Here is an 8,221-nt window from a genome sequence, read left to right on the forward strand (position 1 = left end):
CCCAACCGCCCTGCGGAAAGGTGGGCGGCGCGCACGGTGGCGGAGGTGAAATCCATGGTTAGCCATTACCAACACCAATATAAAAACAATTTGAAATATTTAGGGACTCGCCCTTACCAAGAATTTGATACAGGATTCGATATTTTCTCGTTCACGGCAAATCTCACCAAAACAAATATGGCCGAAAAAGAAAGACGAAACCAAGTGATTGGTGATTTTTCTATTTTCAGCATTATTGGTTGGTTTTCAAAACGATTCTGATCTGTGCAGTCATGGTAAGGTCATAGTAAGTTAAATTAATACAAATTTAATGTCAATAATACTAGGTATTTTCAACAATTATTTGATGGCACACCAAAGAATTTGGAAGGTGTGATGCAGGATGATGTCTACGACTACGATGCGATGATGGACTACACTAACTACATTACGACCCTCGACATGGCCCGAGAATTCTCGGGCCTCTTCGGGCCATGTTCGGGCCGAGAGACCCTATCAATTCTTTTGGCCCGAACATGACCCGAGTCATTCGGGCCATGTTAGGGCCATGTCAGGAGATTCCATATTTAAATTGATTCAGCATGTCCAGTCAAACAAAATAGTACAAAATAAGATTTGTCTGTTTTGTTTATATCGCTCAAAAAAACTTTACGAGCTTCCCGTGGACACAATGAAGTATAAGCCCGAAGGGCTAGAAGTCAATCTCTTTGGTAGGATTTGAAGCCAACAAATCCTAACAAAGTTGCGCAGCCTTGAGCGGCTCGCCTGGTTTTTTCACAAATGAAAGATTGAAACTAAAATTTACCGCTAAATTTCGAAAAAAATATCAATCATAAACAAAGGAATTGCTAGATTCAATCTGTCGTCAAAAATGCGGTGCATTTTTTAAGGCTTCACTTTTTCTTGCCTGAGAAAGATTAGAGATTGAACTCTAGCCCTTCGGGCTTGAAACTCAATGCTTCGGGCTTTAAACTCAATGCGTGGACACGCTTCAGTTTAAAACCAGGACCAGAAAATAAGACATCTAATATTTATATGAATTTACAACATTCATATATTTAAAATATAATTAAGAGAAACCAAGTTTTTCTCAAAGAAAATGTTAAAAATATTCAGTCCTGAAATTACACGCCTGTTTAAATTATGTTTTCAAAAATTGGCCCGAGTGTGGCCCGTGCGTGGCCCGCGTGTGGCCCGAACACGGCCCGAATTCTCGGGCCAGCTCGGGCTATACTCGGGCTATACGCGAATTCCAATAAAAGTTTTGGCCCGAGAATTCTCGGGCCATGTCGAGGGTCGTACTACATTCTACCAGACCCGATCAATCGAACTTGTTGAACCATTAAAAAAATTAATCGAACCTAATCGAACACTCACAATTTTTGAAGCAATAGCAGTTCGATTAGTTCGGTCAGTAAAAAGTTGGATTAGTTCGATGATATTAAATCCTCGTATCTTCCCACGTTTGCAAAAACTTTTTCCTGGCACGCGATTGCCATTTCGACAGTTACCAGACTTAACAGCTTGACGAATATTTGTCTATCCGGAATAAAGTTCGTAGCCCCTCTGTTGCGATTTCGCGCGCGCGGCCGAGTGGCGGAATACTATGGTATGCCCTAGCAAACCGCCCCTGGCGCTAAAAGGATACAAGAAAAGTGTGTAATCCGTTATCGGAAGTAATTTCCTGACTTACATTCCGAATTTGCAGTTACATCAATATGCCTTCTTACCTGTCTTTAAAAATATAAATAAAAGTAATCACGGAAAAGGACGCAAAAAAAAAAAGACATAAGTGTGAGAACAGAGGCAATATGGCAATATTGCAGTTTACTTCCGGCCCGGGAGTGAAATTCGGTCCCGGATTTTTCGACATGAAAATTTCGAAATTTTTGAATTTTTATTACACTCGTTATTCTCGGATCGAAAATGATAAAAGCCTCTATATATATACTACTTGCAGTTCACTCCCGTATGGAAAATCATATTAGTATCTTTCTATATATACTTGCAGTTCACTCCCGGTTTGAAAATCGTATTGGGTTTCTCTATATATACTTGCAGTTCACTCCCGGGTTAAAGATAACGTAAAACCGACCCGTAGAGAAACCCGGGAGTGAACTGCAAGTATATATAATAGTAAATGGTTATTCAAAGTTCGTTGTTTTTCAATACAAAAGAAGGATTGGAGGCTTGAAATTGAAATCAGGGAAGTGCGGGGCAGATGTATAATTATACGTATAATTAACACTCAAAAATTTAATGTGTAACGATTTTATTGATTCCGTGCCGGGAGTGAACTGCAAGTATATATAGAAACTAAATCATATTTTCGACCCGGGAGTGAACTGCAAGTATATATAGAGTAAATTTGAATTTTTGAAACTCGACTTTATTCAAAACCCGGGAGTGAACTGCAAGTATATATAATAATAGGTTTTTAGTCAAGACATTTATTAGACCCGGGAGTGAACTGCAAGTATATATGTAAAATACAACTCGACTGGCTCATGCACAATTTTGAGACCCACAAATCCTGATGGTTCTACTTTTGTCTACACCACCGTAGATTATTTTACTTCAATGGAAATGCAAAAGACGTTCCTCAATGTGATTAGAATAAATAAAATTTATAAGCATGTATTGAACCTTCTACAAGCTTTTAAAGAACGACACATGATGTATAGGGATTCAATTCATAACATCATATAAGTCGTTCTTTAAACACTCGTTATTCGACTTAATAAGTGTTTAAAGAACGACACATGATATATTGTGGAAATAAAAGGAATTCAATTCATAATATCATATATGTCGTTCTTTAAACACTCGTTATTGGACTTAATAATTGTTTAAAGAACGACACATGATATATTGTGGAAATAAAAGGAATTCAATTCATAATATCATATATGTCGTTCTTTAAACACTCGTTATTCGACTTATTATAGTATCATATTTGTTGAACATTGTATTCATATTTATTTTGTAAAAATGAAACTTGTATATCTCGAAACTTATTTAAATAGTACATGATTAGAAATCTAAATGAATCACTTCGATTGAAGAATTTCCCAATATCCTTGATCATCATACATCTATATTATATTTTCGAAACTATATTGTTTTCGACCCAGGAGTGAACTGCAAGTATATATAGAGAAACTATATCATATTTTCGACCCGGGAGTGAACTGCAAGTATATATAGAGAAACTATATCATATTTTCGACCCGGGAGTGAACTGCAAGTATATATAGAGAAACTATATCATATTTTCGACCCGGGAGTGAACTGCAAGTATATATAGAGAAACTATATCATATTTCGACCCGGGAGTGAACTGCAAGTATATATAGAGAAACTATATCATATTTTGGACCCGGGAGTGAACTGCAAGTATATATAGAGAAACTATATCATATTTTCGACCCGGGAGAGAACTGCAAGTATATATATAGAGAAACTATATCATATTTTCGACCCGGGAGTGAACTGCAAGTATATATAGAGAAACTATATCATATTTTCGACCCGGGAGTGAACTGCAAGTATATATAGAGAAACTATATCATATTTTCGTCCCAGGAGTGAACTGCAAGTATATATAGAGAAACTATATCATATTTTCGACCCGGGAGTGAACTGCAAGTATATAACTATATCATATTTTCGACCCGGGAGTGAACTGCAAGTATATATAGAGAAACTATATCATATTTTCGACCCGGGAGTGAACTGCAAGTATATATAGAGAAACTATATCATATTTTGGACCCGGGACTGAACTGCAAGTATATATAGAGAAACTATATCATATTTTGGACCCGGGACTGAACTGCAAGTATATATAGAGAAACTATATCATATTTTCGACCCGGGAGAGAACTGCAAGTATATATAGAGAAACTATATCGTATTTTCGACCCGGGAGTGAACTGCAAGTATATATAGAGAAACTATATCATATTTTCGACCCGGGAGTGAACTGCAAGTATATATAGAGAAACTATATCATATTTTCGACCCGGGAGTGAACTGCAAGTATATATATAGAGAAACCAATACTATTTTCGGTTATTTAATAATGTTTATGTTCGTTGTTTTTCAATATAAAAGAAGGATTGGAGGCTTGAAATAGAAATCAGGGAAGTGCGGGGCAGATGTATAATTATACGTATAATTAACACTCGATAAACGACGAATTTTAACGAAGAAAAATTTTGTTTCCGGGACGGGGCTAAAGTGCAAGAATGCCGAACAGAGTAATCAAACTCGTTAGAAAAAGTACCATTAGAAGTCATAAAAAATCAACCTGAATAAATGCAATCGAAATTCCAGAGAACTTCATAATCCCCCAGACAACATTACATTGCTATGTCAAACTCCCATCACATAAATTTTACAATTACGTCAGAGTAGACTACGCTCGCCACCGAAGAGGTTTATTTGGAAAGGGCAATTATATTTTATTGTTCGCTTCTTTTTTAAAGATTCGCCGGGTTGGAAAAGTATGAATTTCTTTGTACATATTTTACCTACCCCAAATATTTAGGAGGCTGAGTTTTAAACGAATTGTCAAGTTGAAACGAACGATAAATGTATCAAGGTCTGTTTTATTTACCCCTGGTGACTTAAAAAAAGGGACTTAACTTGATGTTACAATCCTATTATTGAAAGTTTGTCTCGGCCTTTTTATAATGAGCGAGACATACGCTCTCTGATTACGCAATTTTCATATTGACATTTTCGAGGCATTTTGATGTAACTGATTTGGCTTTGAAAAGAAGCTAATATACGGTGGCGGAGCAGCACAAACTTGTCGAACAAAATTGGTTTATTGAACTGATCGAACCGAACCCTATTGATCGAACTTAATCGAACACTCACAATCTTTTAAAAAATGTTAGAGTTTGATTAATTTTTTTAATCGAACTTTAATCGTTCTATGGAGTTCGATTAGTTCGATTGTTCGATTGGTTCGACAAGTTCGATTGATCGGGTCTGGACTCTACAGCCTTGAATTCATCACTCTTTCATTGGCCAAGGGCAAGATAGCCTGAATAAATCCTAATACATAACCTAGGATCTTCATGTTAATATATCAATATCAAAGTACCTTCATCTTGTCTTGTCGATGGTCAGGCTTCAACTCATCCTTGCTGGAGAGAACAGGCTCTTATAAAACCACATGACAGGGAGGAGAGCTCACTAAGGCCCATTCTTCCAGCAAGGACACAAAGGAGGAGTGCACTGGGGACAATGGAGATCAAGACTCTTCAAAATGCAAACATGAGATCTCCATTGTAGAGGGTAACATAATACCATAATATAAAATATATAATACATGTAACAAGCATATTATGTAGATATAACATCTTCATATTACATGAATAACATTAAATCATAAAATTCGACCTTCTTATTATTCCTATCTATAAAGAAGGATGTCGAAATTAGAAGACGGATGTCGACATTAGACCAACTTACAGTAAATACTGTAATCAACTGTGATAGTCGTTTTTGGCAGCTTCGAAAAAATACTGTGTGTTTTGTTTTTGATATAGATATAAAGTAGTAACCACAACGACCCTTCAGTGTTCAGACGCACACCGGACAGTCTAAACTTAAACTCCTATATCAGTATTAGAAACTAGGCTATTCTTACCTCTTTTATCTTTCCCTTCACAACAATACAATGCTGACAAGTTGACACAACACATTGAGAAGTAATCCCTGACTGACAGTTAGGAACATTTGGCAAGTTCCTGTGTACGCGGCCGCAATCAAAAAAATCATAACATCACTTCATTAAAAAATGGCGTTCGTGTCTTTTCGCACTTTTTTTTAGCCTAGACAATGTAGCAAACATGTAAGTATAAGCACACTGTGCTTTTAATAGGCTGAAATTTTTTTTTATAGGTATATATATGGACCCCAAAAACCGCAGTAAAAAGTGGACGGCTATAAAATTCTAACAGGCTTAGTTAGGTGTAGTATTGTTAGTTTGTATACTCAAAGTTTTGGCCAATAAAGACTCTTCCTGATAGTTACCTTACCTTGAGTTACCTTGAGCTTGTTTCGTAATATCTTTACGCATCCATCCTGTGAGGACCGATGTAAATTTTCATACTGATGATGCTGTTTGTTTCAGCTCGTCTCATCATAGTGTAGCCAGTCACGAGTGGCTCGTCGGGAACTGTAAAAAGATATTTATCCAGCTCAGTTTTGAATTTCAATTTCTTGCACCCAGTGAGATCCCTCAGACGTTTTGGCAGCGAGTTGAATAGCCTTGGTCCTTGGACTTTAAAACTTGAGTATATGACTTTTTGCCAGGGCCCCCTTTTCACTAGTGGTATGTGACATTTTCTTCCTTGTCTGGGATTGGCATAGAACGTGATTGTCCCAGGATTTGGGACAAGCTTCTCAATAATACACCAAGTGTATATGATAATATATCTTTCACGCCTTCTCTGCAGTGAAAACAGTTTTAATGTTTGTAGTCTTTCCCAATAGTTTTGGTTGTGTAGGTTTTTAATCCTCCTTGTGAATGATTTTTGGAGATCTTCAATCTGCTGGATCAGATTAACTTCATTGGTTGACCATAGTTGAGAACAGTTGTCGATGTGTGGTATGACTAAAGACTTCCAAAGAGTGAGCATGACATCATGTTCTCTTGAGCTGAATGTTCTCAGAATCCAACCAATGAATATCTGTACTTTTTCTACAATGGTTAGAATATGTTGGTTGAATTTCGCATCGTCTGACATGGTAACACCAAGATCCCTTGTTGAAGATTTGGTTTGGATTATCTTTCCTTCACCTGTGAAATAACTGGTGGCTGGTCCGTTTCCATAATGGAGATGCTCGAACTTTTTTCCATTTAACATCATTTTGTTTATGGTCGACCATTGATAAACATTGTTAAGGTCGTTTTGTAGGTGAAACTGGTCAATGATGTTTTGGATTCCTTTCTTTACTCGTGTGTCATCAGCAAAACTTGCAAGTTCTGATAGGTATCATTTATTTTATTTCTTCTCCAAAGATTCAGCAATGTTTCAAAGAATTCATATTTTTACCCCCCGTACCACCCCAAAACCCACACGCACGAATATGGCTGCTGCACACAGTGCATGCAATCAACATAGAGCATTGATTTTTCGCACCTAGCTCTCTTACTTAATTTATTAGCCATGTGTAATGTAGTTGCAAACTTAAGCTTTGAGTAACCACCTAATGTACTAATTTTTAAACCTAATTCAGCTACAGGTCTATTTACCCTTGGAGTACAATCTATTATATACCAGCAGAAATTGTGACTGAAAAATTGGAGAAAAAAAAGTTGAAAAGTTGCAAAATTTACAAAATTTACTTTTTCAAATTTGTAGAAAATTTTATTTTTTTGCCAGCATAGAGTCCTCTGCTGTTTTTGACCAGTCCTAGTTTGTGACTGTATGTCTTTGACCCCAGAAAAATCTACAAAAACAAACTTCTGAAGAATTTCTTTTTGTTGTTATCTTCCATGACCTTAACCTATTTACCAGACTCACTCATTTGATAAGTCAGATTGGATATCAATTGATTTTGATAATGGATATTGATCAGTAATCAGTATTTTAAGGGAGGCTTCATATCCCATTGATTGATTGATTGATTGATTAATGATCAATTTAAAACAAAACAATGCAATTTCATTCTTCAAAAATATTAATAAAAAGTTGATGCAATCTGCTTTAAAATTAGAAGTCCAAAGTGTAACAATCACCAAAATTCTTTTTTAAAGACTCCCATAGATCGCTACCTTCAAAATAAAACAAAAGCAAAGTTATAAAAAATGGTGACCTGAAGAAAAAAGCTCTGGAAAAGATATACCAAAGGGGAATGACAATAGCAAACAAAAGAAAGAGTGAAAATAAATTTGATTCGAGAAAACTTATTTTTTTCATCCTTATAGCTTATTTTTTTCATTCATATTACCTAGCCTGTAAGTAGGGCACTGATTTTCCCTTCTGAGCAAACGGTCACAGTCTGGTACGTCAGTAGGGAAATGGGAACTAGTACCCTTTGCTTCGCTAATTTTTTTATCCAAAGAAGATTGCTTCAAACAACAATCAAAACAAACGTGAAGAGCCTATTTGAAAGGTTCTCTAAAAGTTGGCCTAAATAGAAAGATTTTCAAAAAAGTCGAAAATAAATGCAAGTGAAAAAATTTCCATTTTAAAAT

Source organism: Clytia hemisphaerica, unplaced genomic scaffold (assembly GCF_902728285.1).
Source record: "Clytia hemisphaerica strain Z4C2 unplaced genomic scaffold, Clytia hemisphaerica genome assembly, whole genome shotgun sequence".
Lineage (NCBI taxonomy): Eukaryota > Metazoa > Cnidaria > Hydrozoa > Leptothecata > Clytiidae > Clytia > Clytia hemisphaerica.